This window comes from Nothobranchius furzeri, chromosome 12, assembly GCF_043380555.1.
Source record: "Nothobranchius furzeri strain GRZ-AD chromosome 12, NfurGRZ-RIMD1, whole genome shotgun sequence".
Lineage (NCBI taxonomy): Eukaryota > Metazoa > Chordata > Actinopteri > Cyprinodontiformes > Nothobranchiidae > Nothobranchius > Nothobranchius furzeri.
Window position 1 is genome coordinate 13,355,641 of NC_091752.1, and position 23,223 is coordinate 13,378,863.

At 45.2% G+C, this 23,223-nt stretch overlaps 2 long non-coding RNA genes across 2 annotated transcripts; both read left to right on the forward strand.

Moving 5' to 3' along the window:
• Positions 1-13,371: 13,371 nt before the first annotated feature.
• On the forward strand, positions 13,372-14,379 carry LOC107395906 (uncharacterized). The gene is made up of 2 exons (XR_001574244.3): positions 13,372-13,885; positions 13,973-14,379. It is a non-coding gene; the product is annotated as an uncharacterized lncRNA (long non-coding RNA).
• Positions 14,380-21,679: 7,300 nt separating this feature from the next.
• On the forward strand, positions 21,680-22,218 carry LOC139062272 (uncharacterized). The gene is made up of 3 exons (XR_011515847.1): positions 21,680-21,828; positions 21,916-22,095; positions 22,165-22,218. It is a non-coding gene; the product is annotated as an uncharacterized lncRNA (long non-coding RNA).
• The last annotated feature ends 1,005 nt before the right edge of the window (positions 22,219-23,223 follow it).

The following is a 23,223-nucleotide window of genomic DNA, read 5'->3' on the forward strand; positions in this document are numbered from 1 at the left end:
TCTCTTCCCTGACCATTCCATCCAAATTGCTGACATTGACTTTGGATACTGCATCCTGGGTGAATGTTTACCGGCTGCAAGACTGGCTGCTGAAACCCTTCACAGACACTGGGTGACTGACAGAGCAGCAACTTCTTTATAACAAGAAGTTCAGCCGGGCACGTGTGGTGGTTGAAAATGCCTTTGGTAGGCTGGAGGGAAGGTGGAGCTGCCTACTTAAAAGGAATGACTGTGATGTCAGTCTGGTGTGTTCCATGATTCTGACCTGCTGTGCCTTGCATAATCTGTGTGAGAGCCACGGGGAGCATTATGGCAATGTGTGGACAACTGAGACAGAATACCCTGAACCTGTGGCTGCACCCCCACCGCCACAAAACACAGGAGATGTGGGAGGGAAAGCAAAGCGTGATGCTCTGATGATGTACCTTGTGGGGCAGCAGTGATTGAATTACATCCGACTGAATGTTTTGCTCAAATAAAGTTTTATCCACTCAGCAAATGTTTGACCTTTGAACTTTCATTTATGCACCATCACCTAAAAATTGTAAACATGAGCAAATATATTTCATGAGTTTGTATTAAGTCAAATGTGGACTGTACACATTTGAGCTTCTGATACTTCTAAACACACCTGCTGACAAAAAGAATAAAAAAAACTTTTAAATCCAAATAAATTATATGGACATCATGTCCAAATAAATGCAGATCAGCTAGATAAAGCTGACTTAAGCAATTGTTTTTATGCACATCCAAGGCTTAGCCATATGTCTCAAGTCTAGTTATCAAGGCAAGTGCAAGTAAATATTTGGACTCTTGTTTACATTGCCTGACTAACAAAAGTTCTTATTAGCCAAGTGTGGAGTGCACATTTGAGCTTCTGATCCTTCTCTACACTCCTGCTGACATATAACCTAATCTTGTCTACACTGACACCTACCTGGTATTTATTCCTATATAAATCTCAAAGTTGAATAAAGCAAATATCAAAGGCTGGTGTATGCTATTTTAGCACAAAGTTTTATATTGAAACTATAATTGGACCTTTTCACTTCACATTCTGTGAAAAGGACAATGATGGATTACACGTTGCATTGTCAAACACTTTGTTGCACCTCTATGACAAAAAAATAAAAACATATGCAGGTCATTTATTTAGTTGATTTTTCTACCACAGACACCAAACTGCGCAGCACATCCAAAAAAGAGTTATTGAAATCCCGCTGTGCCATCCTCTCCTCTTATCTCTCCTCGCTCTCCAGGCATCTGTCCTCCGCCTCTGACTCCACGTGCTGCTCCATTATACTGTTCATCCTCCTCGCTGTCTCCAGGAACCCTGCGTCACTCTCCACCAGCGTCTCCAACAATGGTGACACGTTGGTGCTCCCCCGCCTCCTTTTTCCTGAATAAACGCCAAAAAGATGTATATGTAATCACACGTGCTTGTCATATTTTGATGTTGTTGCAAATGAACACACCGTAGCGTGGTCTGTTGTCCACCGATTGCGCTGAGATGCTCGGGCTGTAGCTACGGCCGCAGTCGGCAGATGAGGACCCAGCGTTCATGTCCCCGGTGTCGGGCACGTCCTGGCTCTCATCAGTGCACAGTTCCAGAGTTACCTCTTTTATAATGAGAAAACAATAAATAACTTAATATGCAAAAACACAAATACTAACCGAAGATGTTAATGGGCAAGCTAGGCTAGTAGGCATGCCGCAACTAGCCTGGAGTTACCCTAGCCTTTTGTTCGCACATCAGCACTACCCAAAGCTAGCACAGCATTTTGTTTGCACTACAGTACAGTGTAGCACAAACGGAGGTCATATTATTAATTATTATGATAAGTGCTCACTCACCGTTGTCCTGAGGTCCAGTGTTAGCTGGAGTGGCTGTGTCCACGCCACTCTCCCGGCCATTACTCACTGGCCTCTCACCATAAATGGCGTCCATATCGGCAAACAATTTCCAGTGCCGCCGGTCTGCCCCACTCCTCCTGTTGTGGTCCTTGACGGACCTGTACTCGGCTTTTAGTTTTTTTTAGTTTTTTGCGGCACTGCTTAGAGGTGCGTTCATAGCCGTGGGTGGACATTGCCTGTGCAAGCCCCAGAAAAATCTTCTCATTCCGCACAGAACTGTCCAGTTCACGCTGGATTCTGTCGTCAGCAAGCAAAGAGAGGAAGATTTTAACCTCTTCATTGCTCCAGGGGTTAGAAGATGAGGTCTGCGAGCAGGGAGAAGACATGATGTCGACGCTGGAGAACACAATCAAAAAATGGATGCTGAAGATTGAGTTTGGTGCCTATTCTGTGACATCACTACAAAATACTAAATGTAAACACTGCAAGAACAATCAGAAGATTTGATTAAAGGGGAGGGTAACACATCACGACCAATCGGTGGAGAGTGGACGTGTTGGGCCGGGTCGGCCTGAAGCAGACCCCCTCGAGAAGAGGGCTGAGAATAAGCCTTGGTTGGCCCGGAAAAATACCAGGCCACCCAGATATGTAAACAACCTACGCTACCCGGCCCAGGCCGACCCGGTACAGATGGATGAAGGGTTAGGGTTAGTAGGCATGGTAAGAAAACTGTCTTTTATTTAGCGCCTCTCAAGATAAAAATCACAAGGTACTTAAAAAAAAGAAAAGGTTAAAACAAAAAGAAATAATTGAAATATATTATTGGTTTTGTTTAAAATGACAAAAAATTGGCCTTAAAAATGGAAGGAAAGGGAGAGAGAAAATTAACAGGAAAGAGGGAAATCAGTAGATCTGGGAAAGGCGGAATAAGAGCTGAACAAGGAGAGGGTGGTGATAAAGGTCCCACCAAACCTGAACAGGTGAGTTTGAAGGAGATCACTGAGTCCACTGGTCTCAGGCTCAGGGGGAGAGAGGATCACAGTCTGGAGGCCACAGCAGCAGATGATCTGACACCTTTGACCTTTAGCCTGGTGCTGCACAACCAGTAGACTTTGGTCACTGGACCTCAGGGACCTGCTGGGGGTGTAGGGACTGAGAAGATCACCAATGTAAGATGGTGCTTGTCTATGTAAGGCCCTATAGACCAGAACCAGGATTTTGAAATGAACCTTGAAGTTGACTGACAGCCAGTGAAGCTGGAGGAGAAGCGGGGTGATGTGGGTGTGTTTGGAGGACTTGGTCAGAAGCAGAGCACAGGCGTTCTGAACCACCTGTAGACGGTTCAGGGAGGTTCTGCTCAGACACGTGAAAAGAGATTTGCAGTAGTCTAAGCGTGAGGAGATGAAGGTGTGGAGAACTGTCTCAAGTTCAGAGCGGGACAGAATGGGACTCAGCTTAGCAATGTTCCTGAGATGGAAGAAGGAAGAGCGAACAAGAGAACTGACATGAGAATCCAGGGTGAGAGCTGGGTCAAAGGTCACACCAAGATTACTGACTAGGTTTGGTGTGAGAAGCAAGCTGACCAAGAGAGTCTCTGACTTTGGGAACCAGCTTGTCTGGGGCACAGATGAGGATCTCAGTCTTATCTTCATTCAGCTGTAGAAAGCTCCCAGCCATCCAGGTTTTGATAGAGTCTAAGCAGGTGTGTAACAGCTGCAGCTTAGACATCTCATGGGGCTTAAAGGAGATGTACAGTTGAATGTCATCTGCATAAAGATGGTAGGAGATTCCTCTGAATGAGCTCAGGATGTGCTGAAGAGGAAGAAGATAGAGGAGGAAGAGCAGAGGCCCCAGCACAGAACCTTGTGGGACAACATGGGTAGGGGAGGTGGTGGACGACCTAAACTTGGAGACGGCCACAGAAAAGGAGCGCTCAGACAGATGAGACGAGAACCACTCCAGAGCAGATCCTGATAGGCCTACCCAGTCTCTCAGCCTCTCCAGTAGCAGTTGATGGTCAACAGTGTCAAAGGCTGCAGTCAGGTCCAGCAGGACCAGAACAGAACAGTCCCCTGCATCACTGTGAGTCAGAAGGTCATTAGAAACCCTAAGAAGAGCTGTTTCAGTAGAATGAGCTCTACGAAAACCTGACTGGAAGCTATCATAGATGTTCTGTTCATCAAGAGCAGCTGTGAGTTGTTTAGCCACAACCTTTTCCAAGATCTTGGAGATGAACGGAAGTTTAGAGATGGGTCTGAAGCTGCTAATCTTTTTTTGAATGAACAAATGGATTTTATTTGGTACTGAGTCCAGTTGGCCTATGTATCCAAGAGGATATAGGTGGAAGCAAATCTTTTAGTGTTTGCCTAACTCTTTTATCTTAGACTACTACCATGAAGCGGAAACACCAAAAACATACAGGTTTAAACATTTGTCAAGGAACTTAAATTTTCCTCCACACCAGGCAGTAATGGAACAAAAAGACTAGTGCACCACATTCCAAGAATATTACAAGACATAATCACTAAATGTTCCCTACTATAACAAAAATAATATTTTCTTTAGAGCGTCTCTTAAAGCTAAACATGTTAGAACACTATTTTATACCTGTTCCTGATTTTTATACCTTTGACAGATATAGAGTGATTTTAACCAAAGTATGAGTTTTTAATTTTTCTGAATAATAAAGAACTCTCAGGTTAGGGTTAGGTAAAACAGCTGATTTTATTTGGAACAGACTCTGGACCAGGAGGCCCCCTGGTCAACCAGGACACACTGGAGAAAGTACATCTCCGAACTGGCCCAGGAATGCCTTGGGGTCCTACCGGAGGAGCTGGTGGAGATGGCCAGGGAGAGGACGGTCTGGAACGACCTAGGTGGGATGCTGCCCTGCGACCCAGACCCGGATAGAAGGAAAAAGACAAGACAGGGTCTGGACAGGATGAGGCAAGAAGGTTTTTGCTTTATACATAATTTGTATTGTGATGAAATTGACTAAATCACTGAATTTCAAAGTGTTCAAATGGAGGAATAGTGGATTGTAAGGTTCATTGCTAATGCTCCATATGGATTTCTCTTGCAGTAAAGTAAGTGGGTTGTTATTTGTCTAATGTGTGCTTCCCAAAACTTCAGTGCAATTGGACACATATGGAAATAACATTGAATAATAATGAATGGTTAGTGAATTCTGATTAGGGAAATAGTGGACTTTATACATTATTGCCATCGTTTTTGATAGTTTAGATTTTACATAGTTTGTGTGATTTCCAATGTAATCTCTCCTCAAAAATAATTCCAAGATATTTTTTTAAGTCTGTTACAATTTCCGTTGTAGCAGAATTTATTGTTATTTAAGTTTCTGGGCTTATTACCAAATAGGATGCACTTAGTTTTTCCAAGATGTAGTGATAACTTAACTTATTATTATCAAACCATTGTTTGAATTTATGTTGTTCCTTCTCCATTGCTCCCTGAAGATGTTCCAAATTGTCCCCACTGTAAAACACATTTGTTTCATCAGCAAAAAGAGCACAACTTAAGGATTTAGAAACCAAATAAATGTCATTTATGTTTAACCCTTAGCTCACATTAGAGCATTTTTTGTGCTGACACATGTATTTTTGTGAATAACTTTGGCTATGTTAATGCAATTTATCTATTTTTATGGAGGATGTGTATTTTGGAAGGAATTACAAAAACAAGTTAGAAAAAATATTCAACCTACTTTATTAAAATGTGGAAATCATTTTGTACAGTTAAGCATAGCATTTTTTGTGCCATTGACTTTCATGTAAATCATATTTTTCTAATTAGCATAAATATTGGCATAATTTTAAAAAATTATGATTGTGCCCATGTTTACAGTCTCATCACAAATGTAAGAAGCAGTTTTTACTGTTTTTCACTACATGGCGTACTTTCTCTATATATAGCAGGGCAATGGCTGACCCAGCATTTAAACTGAATGATTTAGCTGTATTTCTTTACCTCTGACTGCCCATTATAATACATATTTTGCAAAAAAAAAAATGGTTTGTGTGTTATTTAGAGATGCCATACAATAGTTTGCACGTGTGTGTTCTGAAATTTTGGTAATTGTGCTTTTTCAGTGTTCTTTCGAAAAATAAGCCTTGCTGAATGTACAAAATTTGCTTTGACATGTGTCCCTTTGTGTGTGCTTGTGCAGGCATGCATGTATGTAGGTATCAAAGCACTTTACAGATCTTCAAAAGACAGATCTGTGATCATTATATGGAGTAGTTGAGCAGGTGTGGGCCATGGGAGTGTGTGTGTGTGTGTGGGGGGGTGGGGGGGGTGGGGGGGGGGGGGCACAGGTTCTCACACTGTTGACATCATGAATATTCATCAAAGGCATGCTATATATCAAAAATCAAAGGATTTTCTGCTAAATTTCAGACACTCACTCACAATTTTACTTTTGCAAAATGTTATTTCAATAAGTACAAAGCATTTGCATGAATGAAAGCTAAAATGAAGGCTGAAAAACTTCAAAGGCGTACATTTGTTTTGCAAAACAAATTCCTGCAGAGCCGAGTTTTGTTTACATACAGTTACAATTTCACCTTTGCAGAGGGAAGAGGAGCGTGCATGCACACTTTTGCAAAACATGTGGACAGGCTGTGTGCAAGGAGCACTCAACAGTTGTGTGCAGTTGTTAGCTCCCCCCCCCCCCCCTCTCTCTCTCTCTCTCTCTCTCTCTCTCTCTCTCTCTCTTTCTCTCTTTCTCTCTCAAACACACACACACACACACACACACTTTCTTTTTTCATGCGCTTTAATAAAGTGTTCAACTGGCTATCTTTGTAAGTGCATTTTTTTGGGCTCAAAGGACTTTAACGTGAGTATTTTAGAAAATATGACTTCACACAAAAACTACAAAGTGAGCAAAAAGTATTTTTATGCCTATTTGTGACACTCCAAGGCTGTGACAACTTATCCATAAAAAAGGTCATCTGGACATAACACACAAAAAATTATTTGATTTTTTCATTTTTTGTACAGTTTTCAAACTTCAGGTTTTGCTAATAAACCTGGCAATAAAGGGGTTAAATCTGAGAAACACACACATATTTTATTATATTTTGTTAGGGCTGAAGCCAAGGATGAAATTCATGTAAAAAAATTGGGACTTATGAAATGTCATATAATATTTCTATGGGAAGCTTTGTAAGTGCATTTTTTTGTGCTCGAATGACTTTAACTTTAGAAAATGTAAACGTCTTCAGCCTTCAGAGAGTACAGACGCTTTTTTCTCAGCTCCCTTATCGGCTTCCCCAAGGCTCTTGTCCTGTCTGCCTACAGAGCACTTCTCTGCATTTCTCCTGAAACCACTACTCTCTTTTTTTGGAAATATGGACTTAATTAATTGGTCATTCAACGTGATTGACAAAATTTTCTCTACGATGAGAACGGAGAAGGGGGCTCCCACCTGTCCCGAGGGGACATTCGCATCGGGATATGCACTCGATTCTTGGGAGGTCTGGCGAATCGTGTGCCTCTCTCAGCTGTCCATCGAGGACGTGGAAGATTTGTGGATATTCGGCCTAATGATCACTGGATTTCTTCTGATTGGAGTGGGAGGATATCTGGTTTTCTGGAAATTTGGGAAGACGGGAGCGATTGGAGTGCGACCCGTACCCACGGAATGTGCCGCTCGTGCGGTGACCTCACAGACTGGGACGTTACTCGAGGTGAACCGTAAGCTGGACAATGTCCTTGCGGCGTTGCCTGTGTTAGTGCGCAAGATGGATTTGATCTCGGAGAGGGTCGCCGGACGATGCGGGGATGTGGAATGTAAAATTGGCTTCACTGGTGGACATGAATGACCACTTAGAGACTCCAAGGCGGAGAGGAAGATTATCTCTGCCTGCCCTAAACAAAGTCATGTTTATCCTTATCTGACGCCATAGCAGCCTCTCAAGGCTGCCTCAACACACCCCCACAAAAGGAGGAATGCCGACAGATGCTGTGTCCCGACCTTCACCCTCTTCCTTCAGGCTGACATGTCTGCAGGGACCTCAATGTGCTCTCTGTTCCTTATCTCTCCCTCCCACCTGTTGTTCTGCAGCTGGTCGATGCGCTGCAGTGGCAGCTCCCATTGGAGGCTTCAGGATCCCGCCCACCCCCACCTCCCCATTGGACTCTGATGTTGTATACGTGCTGTCTGTGCTTCCATGTCGGGTGTTTTTTTGCATTGGAGTGCTACACCCTGCTGGTGTAACCCTGTTAATGCCTTTTTTTCTCCCTCCCTGAACTTTCCTCATGTAACACCCTTTTCATCTAACTATTAAGGTAGCGCGACTCATGTTGCGAATGACCGCAGTCACCAATTCTTGTTATGTGTCTTACCCACGTATGTCTGATCTTTGAATTGTGTGTGCTGAAACTGAATTTCATTTCTCTGTATGTCCTGCACATGTGGAGAATATGACAATAAATGACTTTGACTTTTTTTTTTACTTTGACGTTGGGTAAGGGTTAAAGTAAACTATATTGGACCAAAAATTGAACCAGTTTTATTAAGAAGCGGGTGGATTACAGCGTTCTTAAAGCAAGCAGAGACCTGACCAGAAACCAGAGAAGCATTAATTATCAGAATCAGAAAAACTTTATTTATCCCGAGGGGCAATTAAAAAAAAAACAGCAGAGCAGCATGACGTTGGACATACAAACATTGAATAAACAGGCAATAAGGAAGTAATAAAGCAGCAAGAAGATGGATAAAACAGTAAAACATGCAAAAATCACTGAGTAAGTGAATAAAGTGACTAAAGTGTCGTCTGTATAAAAGTTAAATATATGGAGAGCCCAAGGAGAGGGTTTATCGGGGGATGGTCTTATCTTATCTGCTGGACTTAAAGAGCAGAATGGCTTTGGGGACAAAGGTGGCTTTCCTCCTCTCAGTCTTGCAGGAAATGCAGTGGAGGCATCGCCCAGAGGGGAGCCATTGCAATGTGGGGTGAAGAGGGGTTGTGGAGGATTTTAGCTGCCTGTCTCAGGGCTTGTTGATAGAAAACCTGAGCAAGAGTTCTGACAGGCAGGCCAACAATTTTGGAACACACTGATGCAGTGTGCTGCAGTCTGTTCCTGTTGTGGAGGCTAAGAGAGTAGAACCAGCAAGTGATGGAGAAGGTCATGATGCTTTCCAGGAAGGCACAGTAAAAGGTCATCATGACTGAGGAGCTGACTCCAAAGGAGTTGAGCTTCGTAAGGAGATATAGCCGTTGATGGCACTTCCTGAGAATCTCTTCTGTGTTAGCAGAGAATTTCAGGAGGTTGTCAAATGTGGTTCCCAGATACTTGTACTCCTCTAATACCTCCACTGGGTTTCCGTGGATAATGGTGGTTACTGAAGCAGACGGATCCCTCTGTCTGTTGCAGAAGGTCACCACCATGTCTTTGGTTTTGCTCACATTCAGTTCAAGTTTGGAGCTGACACACCACTCTACAAACTCTTGAAGAGCAGGTCTGTGGTGTTGTGAGGAGCCTGACAGCAGTGATAGGAGGACTGTATCATCAGCGTATTTCACCAGGTGACAGTTTGGATGTGTCGATCTGCAGTCGTCGGTGTAGAGGATGTTGAGCAGGGGGGAGAGCACACAGTCCTGGGGGGAGCCGGTGGAGGTTGAACGGAGACTGGAGAAACAGTTGTTGACCCAAACTTTCTGAGTCCTGTTGGTTAAAACGTCCAGTATCCACAGGGTCAACTGGTCATCCAAATGAAATTGGGAGGAAAGTTTAGTAGCCAGGATGTGAGGCTGCAGAGTGTTCAATGCTGATGAAAAGTCAACAAACAGAAGTCTGGCGGAGGAGTCAGGGAGCTCCAGATGTTTGTGGATGGAGTCCAGGATGAAGATTTTTGCATCATCGGCGCCTCTGCGTGCACGATAAGAAAACTGGAGTGGATCCATCAGGGGCTCAGTTGCTCTTACAATGTGCTCTTTTATGATCTTCTCCATGGCCTTCATCACCAAGGAGGTTAGCGCTACAGGATGAAGATCATTAGGAGACTTTGGGTTGCTTCTTTTTGGGACAGGGATAACTGTGGCGTGTTTCCACAGCTGGGGACGTGTGACTGTCAAGTGAGTGTTGAAATAGAGTCTGGAACACACTTCCTAGCTGCTCTGCACAGTGCCTCAGAACTCTACTACTGATGTTGTCAGGGCCGGGTGAGCTCCTCTCCCTGGTCCTCCTGAGGGCTCTCACCACGTCCTCGGTCTGGAAGGTGAGTGCAGAGCTGCCAGGTTTGAGTGAGGATCTAGACTCCTCAAGCTGGGTGATATTGTCTTTCTCAAACCTGGTGTAGAAAGCGTTGAGGTCATCAGGGAGGGAGGTGGGGTTGCTGCCCTCCACCTGGATGGTTCTGGAGGCGGTGACCACAGTATTCACAGCAGCCATGGTTTTGAGCCCCTGCCAGGCTGAGCGAAGGTCCCCTGTGGTAAATTGTTTTCCACATTGTTTTTATACTTCAGTTTAGCAGCTTTAATGGCCCTCTTGACCTCCCCATTGACTTCTTTCTTATCCTGTGCAGAACTGGTGAAGAAAATCCTCTTTTTTTTGTTAAGGATTTCCTTTCGCTCCTTGGTGATCCAAGGTTTGTTGTTGGGGTAGATGGTGACTTTTTTGAGGGGATAATGCTGTCTACTCAGAAGGAGATGTATGATGATAGTGTGTCGACTTGATCGTTGAAGACATCAGAGGAAGAAAGAAGGCTGACCCAGTCAGTGGCCTCAAAACATCCTTGTAGGGTGAAGATACTTTCCGCTGTCCACTGCTGGATGCTTTTGGTCACCTTTTTAATCCACTTGATGACTGGGGTGTAAGCAGGGGCCAGCAGGATGGCGTGATGGTCTGCTGAGCCAAGAGGGGGGAGGGAGAGGGCTTTAAATGCATCTGGTACCGAGCCAAAGCATTTGTCCAGAGTCTTCCCCTGACGTGTGCTGCATGTAACATACTGTTGGAATTCTTTAAGCAACTTGTCAGGGGAGCAGTGGTTAAAATCACCCAGGATGAACTTGGGAGAGTCTGGTGATAATTGTTCCAGTTTATCCAGACTGCTAATGAGGTTCTCTGTGGCTTTGGCAGCATCAGCTCTGGGGTGAATGTAGACCAAGACGATGAAAAGCTGTGGGAATTCTCTTGGGAGATAATAGGGACGCAAGGAAACTGCCAGAAGCTCGATATCTGGTGCACAACTTCTCCCTCACAGTGACTGTAGAGCACCAGCTGTTGTTTACATAGAGACATACACCGCCGCCATGTTGCTTCCCGGTGCATTCGTGGTCTCTGTCCAGGCGAAAAGGTGGTGAAAAGCCATCAATGTGCAGCATGCTGTCATCGTCACTGTTTAACCATGACTCCGTGAAAGCCAGAACAGAAGCAGTTTGATACTCATGCAAGTGGTTTATGCAGGCTTGCAGCTCGTCTAGCTTGTTACGGAGAGACCGGACATTAGCCAGGATAATGGACGGGAGCGCTCGTTGTTTGTGTGTTTCCCTCTTGAGTCTCGCTCTCACACCACCCTTCTTTAATCCCCTCCTGTTTACCTTGTATTTATGAGTTGTTAAATTTCCGTGTCCACGGAGTATTTCCTCGGGAAAGAAATCCGTAGGAACAGGGCGGAAAGGCTGTTGTCCGGGTTGCCGCTGCCGATGAATGAGGAAGTCTCTGGTATAGCAGAGCCTTGGGGTCATGATCCAAAATAAAGAAAAACACAGAAGGAGCAATAGAGTTGAAAAGTTAAAAAGTGAAAAAGTTTTAAAAAGTTTGTTTAAAAAGTTTAAAAGAACACCAAAACTGCTCAGCTGTCTGGCCGGTCGACTGCACGAGCAGCGACCAAACGACATGTCTCACCTCACCCTCACCCTGATCATATAGAGAGCACGCTGGGACCGATGGACTGAAAAGCACTTTTAAACAAAGATGAGGGTAAGATGAGGAGGGGGCATGCAGAGGTCTTCATAGAGTTAACTAGTTTGGTTAACTCAGACAAAGAAACAGGAGCAAAGTTATCTAGGATGATGGGCCTGGTTGGATTCGGGAGAGGCAGAGATAAGTGTGTGTGTGTGTGTGTGTGTGTGTGTGTGTGTGTGTGTGTGTGTGTGTGTGTGTGTGTGTGTGTGTGTGTGTGTGTGTGTGTGTGTGTGTGTGTGTGTGTGTGTGTGTGTGTGTGTGTGTGTGTGTGTGTGTGTGTGTGTGTGTGTGTGTGTGTGTGTGTGTGTGTGTGTGTGTGTGTGTGTGTGTGTGTGTGTGTCTGCTCTGTCTTCTCCATCCCCAGTGAGTCGTGGAGGATGGCTGCTTATACTGAGCCAGGATTCTCTGGAGGTTTCTTCCTGTTAAAAGGGAGTTTTCCTCTCCACTGTCACTTTCTGCTTGCTTAGTATGAGGATTGCATCAAGTCACTGACACTAGTCAGTGACTTGATGCAATTTGCTGGGTTCCTTAAATAGGAAACATTATTTCTGATTGGCTTAATGAACTGACCTGAATTGGAATGTTTATTATGTGAAGTGCCTTGAGATGACTCTTGTCGTGATTTGGAGCTATATAAATAAAATTGAATTGAATTGAATTGAATTTTTTAACATGCGGTTCGTGATATAAGCCTTATTTAGCATGTCCTTGTTGCGTACATGAGGCTGGAGCGGAGTTAGCCTTTCTTGTTAGCGTCTCATTGTTTAAAACGTAGCAAAATCAGTTAGCCTTTCATGTTAGCATCTCATTGTTTTATACAGCGAGCTGATCTAATATTATAAAGATCCCAAAAGTCGCGCCAGCAGTGTTTTTAGCCTAGGGTGGACTTTTAACAAGTATATATAATGAATAAGAATATAACATTAAATTGCAATTAATCTGTACGTCACTGGTGAATTACTACCATCTAGTGGACACATTCCAAATAACAAAATGGCCTTAACTCATAGTAGTTTTATTAAGTTTACTATATGCCTATATGCTCTTTTACTGTAAAAATATTGTGCTTTTCTTCCTGATTTACTTTGTGATCTGTTCTTACTGATTTATTTTTTGATCTGTGTTTTTCAGACACATCTGAAGCGGAAAACACTCCCTCTTCAGAGGAACCATTCACTTCCTCAAGTAGCACTCCAGGACCTTCTGTGCCACCATCACCTCTGTCCGTACCTTCTGTGCCACCATCGCCTCGGCCAGATCCTTCATCACTTTCATCACCTCTGTCCACTACCATTCGACGCACAGGTAGTGTCTGACCATTCTAAAAATTGCTTTGTGCATAATCAAAACTGACAAGTTCACAGGACAACTGCCATTTTGTTATCCATATAAACACAAATGTAATTGCCAATGTTGTTTCCAGGTGACCGAAGACGGCAATTGGAAGCATGCACTCAGATGATATTTGATGAGTTGCAGATCGCAGATAGCAGGCAGATGGACAGAATGGAAGGCATAAGCCGGGAGCAGGTTAACTGGATGCAACAAGACACTGCAGCAGCAAGACGGCATGAATCTCAGATCGCAGAGCGATATTTTGAACATTTGGGTGCCCTAAATGCTGTTCTTGGACTGGTCGCACAAAGAATGGGCAGCTCCTCTGACTTCCTGCCACCACCCAGGCAGTAAGGGGCTGTGTATTTGTCCTGTAATTTTTTAACCCCACATTTGTCCTTTTTATCAATACATTTTCAAAGAAAAACAAGGTGTGCATGAATTGTATTGGAAACAATTTACCTCACAAATTTAAATTTACATAATAAATGTAGATTACATTACAGCCCACCTTAAATACATGTTAAACGGAAAGGTGCAACAGTTTGTTAAAAGTAAAATAGTGTACTTTATTAAGTTCTGAAAATGAAACTGTCATGGTTCTGCCTTCTCTCTGCTTCTGCTGCTATTTTCCCTTCATTGTTTGCAGGTGAGTGTGTTGGGGAGCAGCAGCAGCAGCTGCAGCTAATTACCATCAGCCTGGCCAGAGGATTTAAGGAGCGGTGCTGCCACATCTCAATGCTGGTTGATACTCTACTGTTGGGTACGTCTAGCCACGTCCTTATCTGTGCCTTGACTTTAAGACTCGTTTACCTGAACTAACCCAGCTCTGCATTCTTGTCTGTACCAGCCCTGGATTCCCTCCACCTGCCTGAGGTGTGATTTATCACAAGCGTCGTTCAGCTTCCCTGGCCTCCTGCTCTCCACCGCTCACCTGCCTTCCTGGATCCAGCATCACCTCCAGCGACCATCTCCTCCCTGCATCAACCTGACTTGTAGTGATGATGATGTGAAGCCTTTTGAACCAACAAAGCTTTACAATCCAATTGTATTGAAAAAAGGTTCAAGGTTTGATGCTTCAAAACTGTGAGGATATCTGCTGGTAAATGTTTGTATTTCATTGTATTGTCAGCCAATTCTACTGAAAATGAATAGTGTATTGAACTTTATGGACAAATAAAGCATTAAAAAGCTTCCTCAGGATCATATAATAAAAGTATCTTGAATTTGAACATTACAATAAATGTAATAAAATTGTTTTTCTTGGTGTGAATACTTGAAATGAAACAATGTTTATTTTTATGGGATACGTGATGAAATATATCTAATTTACACATATTAACATTCTCTACATATTCAAATATTTTACTTTTCACATTTCTATTGGATTATTAGGCAGGAATAATTAGCTCAACGTATGTATCTTTTTTAAAAATAGAGTAATAAAATGAAGATTAGAAAATTCACATAAGGATAGGCCATACTAAATTACATTACACGTACAACCAAACTGAAAAGCTCATCAACTATTATATTAATTACCAGTAAAAGAAGAAAAATCATACCAAACTAGATTTTAATTTAATTAAAGGAAAATGACAGACGGTCTAAAAGATATAGCCGTACAATATGCACCAAGTATTACTACTATAAAGGTAATTTACTAGACTAGACCAAATACATTTTCAAGCCTTATTTGGAGAGATTAAATTGAAGCATTCCCACATCTCAGAACGCCCTCTTTTTGCTACAGGATCCATTTTTGCGACTCGGTGTTTAATCACTGAATACTGAATCCTGAACCGTCAATCTCAGGTCATACAAACCTGTATGGCAAGCCAAATGAGCATTTATTCTGATATCAGGATGTCAGCCAGAATTGTCATGAACATGTAAGCCATTTCTGTCCACTAGTTAACTAGTTAGCCATGTTTGTGTCAAATAGTTAGATATCGAGGGTGAAAATGTGCCCACTAGTTAACTAGTGACAGCAGAAATGCGCACTAGTGACCACATTTAGGCTTCAGTAGTTAACTAGTTGACACAAAAACTGCTCACTAGTTAACTAGTAAAAGCAGAAATGCATACCAGTTAGCTACTTGAAGGTATTTGTCTCACTAGTTAACTAGTGAGGGTCAAAATGTGCACACTAGTTAACTTGTGGTAGACATAAATGCGCACTAGTTAACTAGTGAACACACTGAGCAATACTAGTTAACTAGTAAGAAATGAAACATTTTAACTAGTTAACTAGAGAGAATTTAGGCCTTACTAGTTAACTAGTTGACATTTAGGCTGTCACTATTTAACTAGTTGACACAAATATGGCTAACTAGTTAACTAGTGGACAGAAATGGCTTACATGTTCATGACAATTCTGGCTGAAATCCTGACATCAGAATAAATGCTCATTTGGCTTGCCATAAACCTGCGCCTCTCGGTTTGCGCTGCTTTAAATGTTTGAAACAACGTGTGAAGCAGTCACGTGGGTGGAAGGGTGAATCGAAGCATCGTTGCTCATTGGTCACGTGACTTTCAGTAAACAAATCAAGCTCCGACACAGTGCTTTGCTCTGCGGTGGTTCGTTTTGGTGATACAAGCTTCGAATCCTGCGTGTCACAGGTAACATCACTACTGACTTGCCTCTCCCTCCTGCCCCTCGTCCTGCTCAACTCAGTAAGCCCGTTCCTCTCATGATTATTCATCTCCTGGTTCTCAGTTTCTAATCACTCTCACCGTTCTTAGAGTCAGAGTTGCCTCGTTTCCTGTCCCGTTTGAATCAGCGCCTTCAGTTTTCGCTTTGTTTTCTTTATAAAATAAAGATTTTATTATCATCTCTTACCTTATCCCTGAGTGATTCTTCATGTAGGTTAAGAAATTACCACCCATCATGACAGAATCAACCGGCCAAACTACCGATCCCATGACAGAATCACTTCCTCCGGTGTTAGTTTCCACATTAACCCAGCACGAAAGATCCATTCAGTCCGTGCTCGAACAGTTAACTATCACCAATCAACGGTTACTACAACTCGACGCCGAAAACCACCAGCTGCGGGCTCAACTCAGTGCTACAGCCTCATCCAATCCCTCCACTCCACCCGCTCCGTCACTTCCGGTTCCACCATCACCAGGTCATTTCCGGGTCGCAGATTCTCCCACACCAGACACCTTCTCAGGTGAGCCCGGCAAATGTCGGAGTTTTTTGTTATGTAAATTAGCGTTCGAACGATCTCCTGACACTTTTTCAAGCGATCCGGTAAAAATTTCGTTTATTGTAGGATTATTACGGGGGAAGGCATTGCTATGGGCCGAGGCTAGGAGTCGCCAGCCTGGTTTTTTACTCGGTCCTCTCCCTGAGTTTCTGTCTGAATTCACACAAATTTTCGACACTCCCGACAACCCTGCGGAAATAGCTAAGCAGATCGAGAGGGTGCTCGCTGCAGAACTACAAAGGCGGAGCTGCACCATAAGGTGGAGCTGCACCAGAGTCAACCCCGCCCATTCACGCAAACTCAGCCTAGCCCACTGACTTCCGTTTTTGTTTTCAACTTTATCGCAAACTGACCTGACCCACATGAATTACGGCTGTTACTAGTTTACAGTCGTTAATGCTATGTTCTGTGCTCCAGTTAAACAAGATAAATATAACTTGCTACATGACAAAGTCTGAATATATCCCGAAATAAAAAGGTTTCTCGTAGCGAATATCTGCCCACAGCCGCTCTAACAAAAGTCCTGTACAACAGCATGTACCCTCTCCCTGTGGGTTCTGGTAGTCCAGTGGCAAGATCGTCTGACTTACGTTTTGCTTTCCCCTCAGCTGATGCTGGTTCGATTCTCGGTGGGGTCGGCAACAATCTATTCAGCCAGCTGAAACATTTAATTTGTTCATATTTTAGTTGTAATGTTCATTTTCAGCAAAATATTTATGTCTCTACAAGTTCTTTGAATTTGGTCGTTCCTAAACAGCATTTTAGTTGAAACTCTGCTCACAAATGGACTCACACTGGCTAAATAAACGAATGAATAAATAAAAAAAACACATTAGTCATTATATGTTAAACGGCATACCAGTAAATTGTTGTAAACATAGTACTGGCAAGTGTAGCTAGAAATGAGGAAAATAGATTATAGAATATTTCCACTGCTGGGAGGCGAACCTGCGCAAAACTGCATGTCAACCTGACACCATCACCACTACACCACCATTTCTGATAAAACCTAGAGGGCGTTTTATTTTATTATGTTATTTGGTGTGTCTTTGTAGATGGGATGTATGGTTTTTCTGGCGTTGTCTCAGTAGAAGTCATTTCAGAAATAATTTGTCAGAAAATTCACAGAATATCCAGATTTGAGAACCAAGACCAGACCCGCTTTGGGGGAGGAGACCAAATTGAAGCTGAGATGGGAAGAAAATGCATGAATGAGGCCAAAAATGGCTTTGGCGTGTTTCTTATGAGGAAATGACAATATAACATGATTAAAAGTTCCAAAAGTTAGATTTTTAATTATATGGAACCTTTACAAAAACTGTTCAATTCACTTCTCAACTCCCTCCCCAATCTTGCATTTTTTAGCTATAACACCCTCTTTGGTTCCAGAATGCTATAAAGTCTTGACAACTGGAAGGAATTGGACTGACTCCGATAGAATGGGCGGGGCTGATTCTGGAATGGGCGGGGCTGACTCTGGTGCAGCTCCACCTTCTGGTGCAGCTCCGCCTTTGTGGTTCTGCAGCGAGCACCACTTGAGCAGATCTGGAACTTACGTCAGGGGAGATTATCTGTACTAGACTTTGCCATTGAATTTAGAACTTTAGCATCCATTTCCACACTTGATGACGCGTCGCTCCGAGCCACCTTTTCTCAGGCCCTATCAGAAGATCTTCAGGATCAGTTAGCCTTCTGCCCAGATTCTGAGAACCTGGAGAGTCTAATCTCCCTTTCCTCTCGCATCGAAAAACTCCTCAAGAACCGGCGTAGGAGTTCCCGACAGCTGCCTCCCATCACTGCCCCTGAGATGCACACCGCGACCCCGACACCACCACTGTCGCAGACAGAACCTATGCAGCTGGGCAGGGCTCAGCTACCTCCTGAGGAGAAACTGAGGCGGAGGACTGCTGGTCTCTGTCTCTATTGTGGTCAAGCAGGTCATATGATCTCACACTGCCCTGTTCGGCCAAAAGATCGCACCCACCAGTAGGTCCAGGGTTACTAGTGGGTGGCATTGCTAACCCAAGACCCCTGTGCTCCATGAACTGTGTGGTCTCCTTTAATCACAAAACCTTCTCTGCAGTTGCCTTGGTGGATTCTGGGTGCGAACGCAATATACTGGACCAGGTTGTGGTGCAACAACTGGAGATTCCCACAGTTCTTCTTTCTATGCCCCTCCGTGCGTCCTCCCTGGACAGTTGTTCCCTGACTACCATCACCCACCAGACAGTTCCCATAAACCTACTGGTATCCGGTAACCACCATGAGGTAATCTCCTTCTTTGTGTTTCCATCCCCTCAGTCACCTGTTGTCCTGGGCCACGAGTGGTTAACCACGCATAATCCACAAATTGATTGGAGAACAGGGAGTATCTGTAACTGGAGCAGTTTTTGTTTGTCCCACTGTTTATCATCTGCCTCTATCCCTATACTCAACCCCAAGGCCAAGACCCCTGAGTCTCCTGACCTGTCCGGAGTACCTCCTGAATACCACGACCTCCGGCAGGTCTTCAGCAAGGACCACGCCTCGGCGTTACCACCCCACAGACCCTTCGACATGCGCATCGATCTCATCCCAGATTCCAAACTACCCACCAGCAGGTTGTATAACTTGTCTAGACCAGAACATGAAGCCATGACTCAATACATTTCGGAATCCCTTGCTGCAGGCATAATAAGACCTTCCACTTCACCCCTGGGAGCGGGATTTTTTTTTTGTGTCCAAGAAGGATGGATCTCTACGTCCTTGCATTGACTACCGGGAATTAAACCACATAACCATCAAAAACAAGTACCCACTTCCCTTGCTGTCATCCACATTCGACCCAGTCAATGATGCCTCCATATTTACTAAACTCGACCTCCGAAATGCTTATCATCTAGTCCGAATCCGAGAGGGAGACGAATGGAAGACCGCCTTTAAGACCCCTCTCGGGCATTTTGAATATCTGGTCATGCCTTTTGGACTAACCAATGCTCCCGCGGTCTTTCAGTCCCTGATTAACTCAGTTCTAAGCGATTACCTCAACAAATTTGTCACTGTTTATCTGGATGACATTCTCATCTTTTCCAGATCTCCCATGGAACACCGCCATCGTGTCCAAGCAGTCCTCCAATGCCTCTTAGAGAATCGTCTTTTTGTCAAGGCAGAGAAGTGTGAATTTCACTCCTCGTCCGTCAAGTTTCTCGGCTTTGTTCTGGAGAGCAGAAAGTTGAAGGCAGATCCGGAAAAGATCAGAGCTGTGGAGGAATGGCCCTCACCCACGACCAGAAAACAGCTGCAACGGTTCTTGGGCTTTGCCAATTTCTAGCACAGATTCATTAAGGACTACAGTACCATAGCCACCCCTCTCACACAACTCACCTCCATTAACAAGTCTTTTTCCTGGACTCCTGAGGCGGAAGAGGCCTTCCTGACATTGAAGAAGCGTTTCACCCAGGCACCCATCCTCACCCGACCAGATCCTCTCCTGCAATTCACCCTGGAGGTGGATGCGTCTGACACCGGAGCAGGTGCTGTATTATCCCAGGTCTCCCCAGTCGATAAGACCCTGCATCCGTGTGCTTTCTTCTCTCGTCGTCTATCCCCAGCCGAGAAGAACTATGACGTAGGAGACCGGGAACTGCTGGCCATAAAACTGGCGCTGGAGGAGTGGCGGCACTGGCTTGAGGGGGCGGAACATCCCATCCTGATTTTGACGGATCATAAGAATCTAGTGTACCTGAGGGAGGGCAAGAGGCTTAATCCCCGCCAGTCCCGCTGGTCTCTGTTCTTTTCCCGCTTTAACTACCTCATTTCTTACAGACCCGGAACCAAGAACACCAAACCTGATGCCCTATCCCGCCTATACGCCCCGGACAGGGAGGTTGAGTCCACCACTATCCCTCCATCCTGTATCCTTGGGTCTATTACTTGGGACATCTCCACCAAGGTTCTAGAGGCCCAGCAGACGGACCCTGACCCAGGTACGGGCCCCCCTAACCGAACCTATGTTCCCTCCTCTGTTCGCAGTGCAGTAATTAAGTGCGCCCACACCTCCAGGTTTTCTATCCACCCTGGCGTGGGTAGAAATCTTGCCCTCATCCGTTGGACGTTTTGGTGGCCGTCTCTCTACAGGGACACTAAGGAATTCATAGGCGCATGCCAGGTTTGTGCCCGAAACAAGTCGAGCAACCAGTCACCTCATGGTCTCCTCTGCCCCCTGCCTATTCCATCACACCCCTGGTCCCACATAGCATTGGACTTTGTTACCGGGTTACCTGTCTCCAGGGGTTTTAATACCATACTCACCATTGTTGACCGGTTCTCCAAATCCTGTCATCTTGTCCCTCTTAAACACCTTCCAACCTCTGCAGAGACCGCCAACCTCCTCATCTCTCAGGTTTTCCATCTACATGGGATCCCCTTGGAGATTCTCTCGGACCGGGGTCCTCAATTCCTGTCTCGAGCATGGAAGGAGTTTGCCGCCCATCTGGGGGCTCGACCTGCTCTGAGTTCTGGCTTCCACCCACAAACAAACGGCCAGTGCGAGCGGATGAACCAGGATCTGGAGGCCATGCTGAGATGTGTCTGCTCCAATAACCCGTCTGGATGGAGCGACCAATTGGCATGGATTGAGTATGCACACAACTCTCACGTCTCCTCCACCACAGGTCAGTCCCCATTCGAGATCTCTCTGGGTTATCAGCCACCTCTGTTCCCCTCCGACTCCAATTCCCCAGCTTCAGTTCCCCAGTTCATCCGTCGCACTCGGCGCACCTGGAACCAGGCCAGAGCCGCTCTCCAACGGACTGCCCACCGCAACCGCCGGCTGGCTGACCGGCGCCGCCGTCCGGCCCCCGCCTACGCTCCTGGCCAGCAGGTATAGTTGTCAACCCGTGACATTAAACTTAAGGGTGCCAATAGGAAGCTCCAGCCCCGGTTCATCGGTCCCTACACCATCACTGAAGTCCTCAGTCCTGTTTCTGTGCGCCTGTCCCTGCCCTCGTCCATGAGGGTCCACCCGGTCTTCCATGTCTCCTTGGTCAAGCCCTTCGTGTCCAGTCCTCTGTGCCCTCCTGCTGAGCCTCCTCCTCCTGTCCGGCTCTCTGACGGCAGTCTCGGCTACCGGGTCTGGCGCATCCTGGATGTTCGCCCCCGGGGTCGCGGTCGTCAATACCTTGTGGATTGGGAGGGATACGGTCCGGAGCATCGTCAGTGGGTTCCCGCTTCGTGGATTGATGACATCTCTCTCATCAGGGATTTTGAGTCCTCCTCCTCCTCCTCGGCTGGGTCGCCGGGTGGCGTCCCTTGAGGGGGGGGGGGGGGGGGGGGGGGGTATTGTCATGGTTCTGCCTTCTCTCTGCTTCTGCTGCTATTTTCCCTTCATTGTTTGCCGGTGAGTGTGTTGGGGAGCAGCAGCAGCTGCTGCAGCTAATTACCATCAGCCTGGCCAGAGGATTTAAGGAGCGGTGCTGCCACACCTCAATGCCGGTTGATACTCTACTGTTGGGTACATCTAGCCACGTCCTTATCTGTGCCTTGACTTTAAGACTCGTTTACCTGAACTAACCCAGCTCTGCATTCTTGTCTGTACCAGCCCTGGATTCCCTCCACCTGCCTGAGGTGTGATTTATCACAAGCGTCGTTCAGCTTCCCTGGCCTCCTGCTCTCCACCGCTCACCTGCCTTCCTGGATCCAGCATCACCTCCAGAGACCATCTCCTCCCTGCATCAACCTGACTTGCCTCTCCCTCCTGCCCCTCGTCCTGCTCAACTCAGTAAGCCCGTTCCTCTCATGATTATTCATCTCCTGATTCTCAGTTTCTAATCACTCTCACCGTTCTTAGAGTCGGAGTTGCCTCGTTTCCTGTCCCGTTTGGATCAGCGCCCTCAGTTTTCGCTTTGCTTTCTTTATAAAATAAAGATTTTATTATCATCTCTTACCTTATCCCTGAGTGATTCTTCATGTGGGTTAAGAAATTACCACCCATCATGACAGAAACAAACATTTCAGTTCAAACTACACGCTTCCAGCAGTTAAAAGTGTCAAAACAATAAACAAAGTCAATGGAAAGAAAAAAAAATTGAGGTCAGCAGTTGAAGTGTCACATCAGAGCTTCACGCACATTACTGCCCTCCTCTGCAACTTCCTGCATATTTGCAAACACTGGTTCATCATCAGATGCGTCACATTCTACATATTCCTCCCCATGGCTCTCACAGATATTGGGAAGCACACAACAGGTCAGCACCATGTGTTTAAGAAGCTCTACATCACTGTCGTTTCTCTTCAGAAGACATCGCCACCTACCCTTTAGCCTCCCAAATGCATTTTCAACCACAACTCTGGCTCTGGACGTTTTCCTGTTGTACGTCTGTTGTTCAGCAGTGAGACGACCGTTTTCTGAAAATGGTTTTAGGAGCCAGTTCTGTAGAGGATAGGCAGCGTCCCCGAGCACATAAAAGCCTACATTTATTCCCTCACTGTTCTTGGTGCTAGTCGGGTGCAGTTGTCCACGAGCAACCAAGTCCCAAAATGTGGACAATCGCAGCACACGGGCTTCATGTAAGCTACCTGGCTGACCTGCATTAACATTCCAGAACATGCCTCTGCCATCCACAATGCCCTGGAGGATTATGGAGTGCCAACCTTTCCTATTGAAGTAGTCTATGTGGAATTCCTGTGGTGCTATTATTGGGATATGGGAACCATCAATGGCAACTACACACTGAGGAACCCCCCACCTGGTCTCAAAATAGTCAGCCATTTCCTGTAGCTTTTGCAGAGTTGGAAAAGCAATAACCTCGGCAAGCAAGATTTTACAGACAGCCTTACAGAAGTCCTGCACACAGCAGCACACAGAGGTTGTGCTGACACCAAAAAGAAGCCCGATGCTCCTGTATTC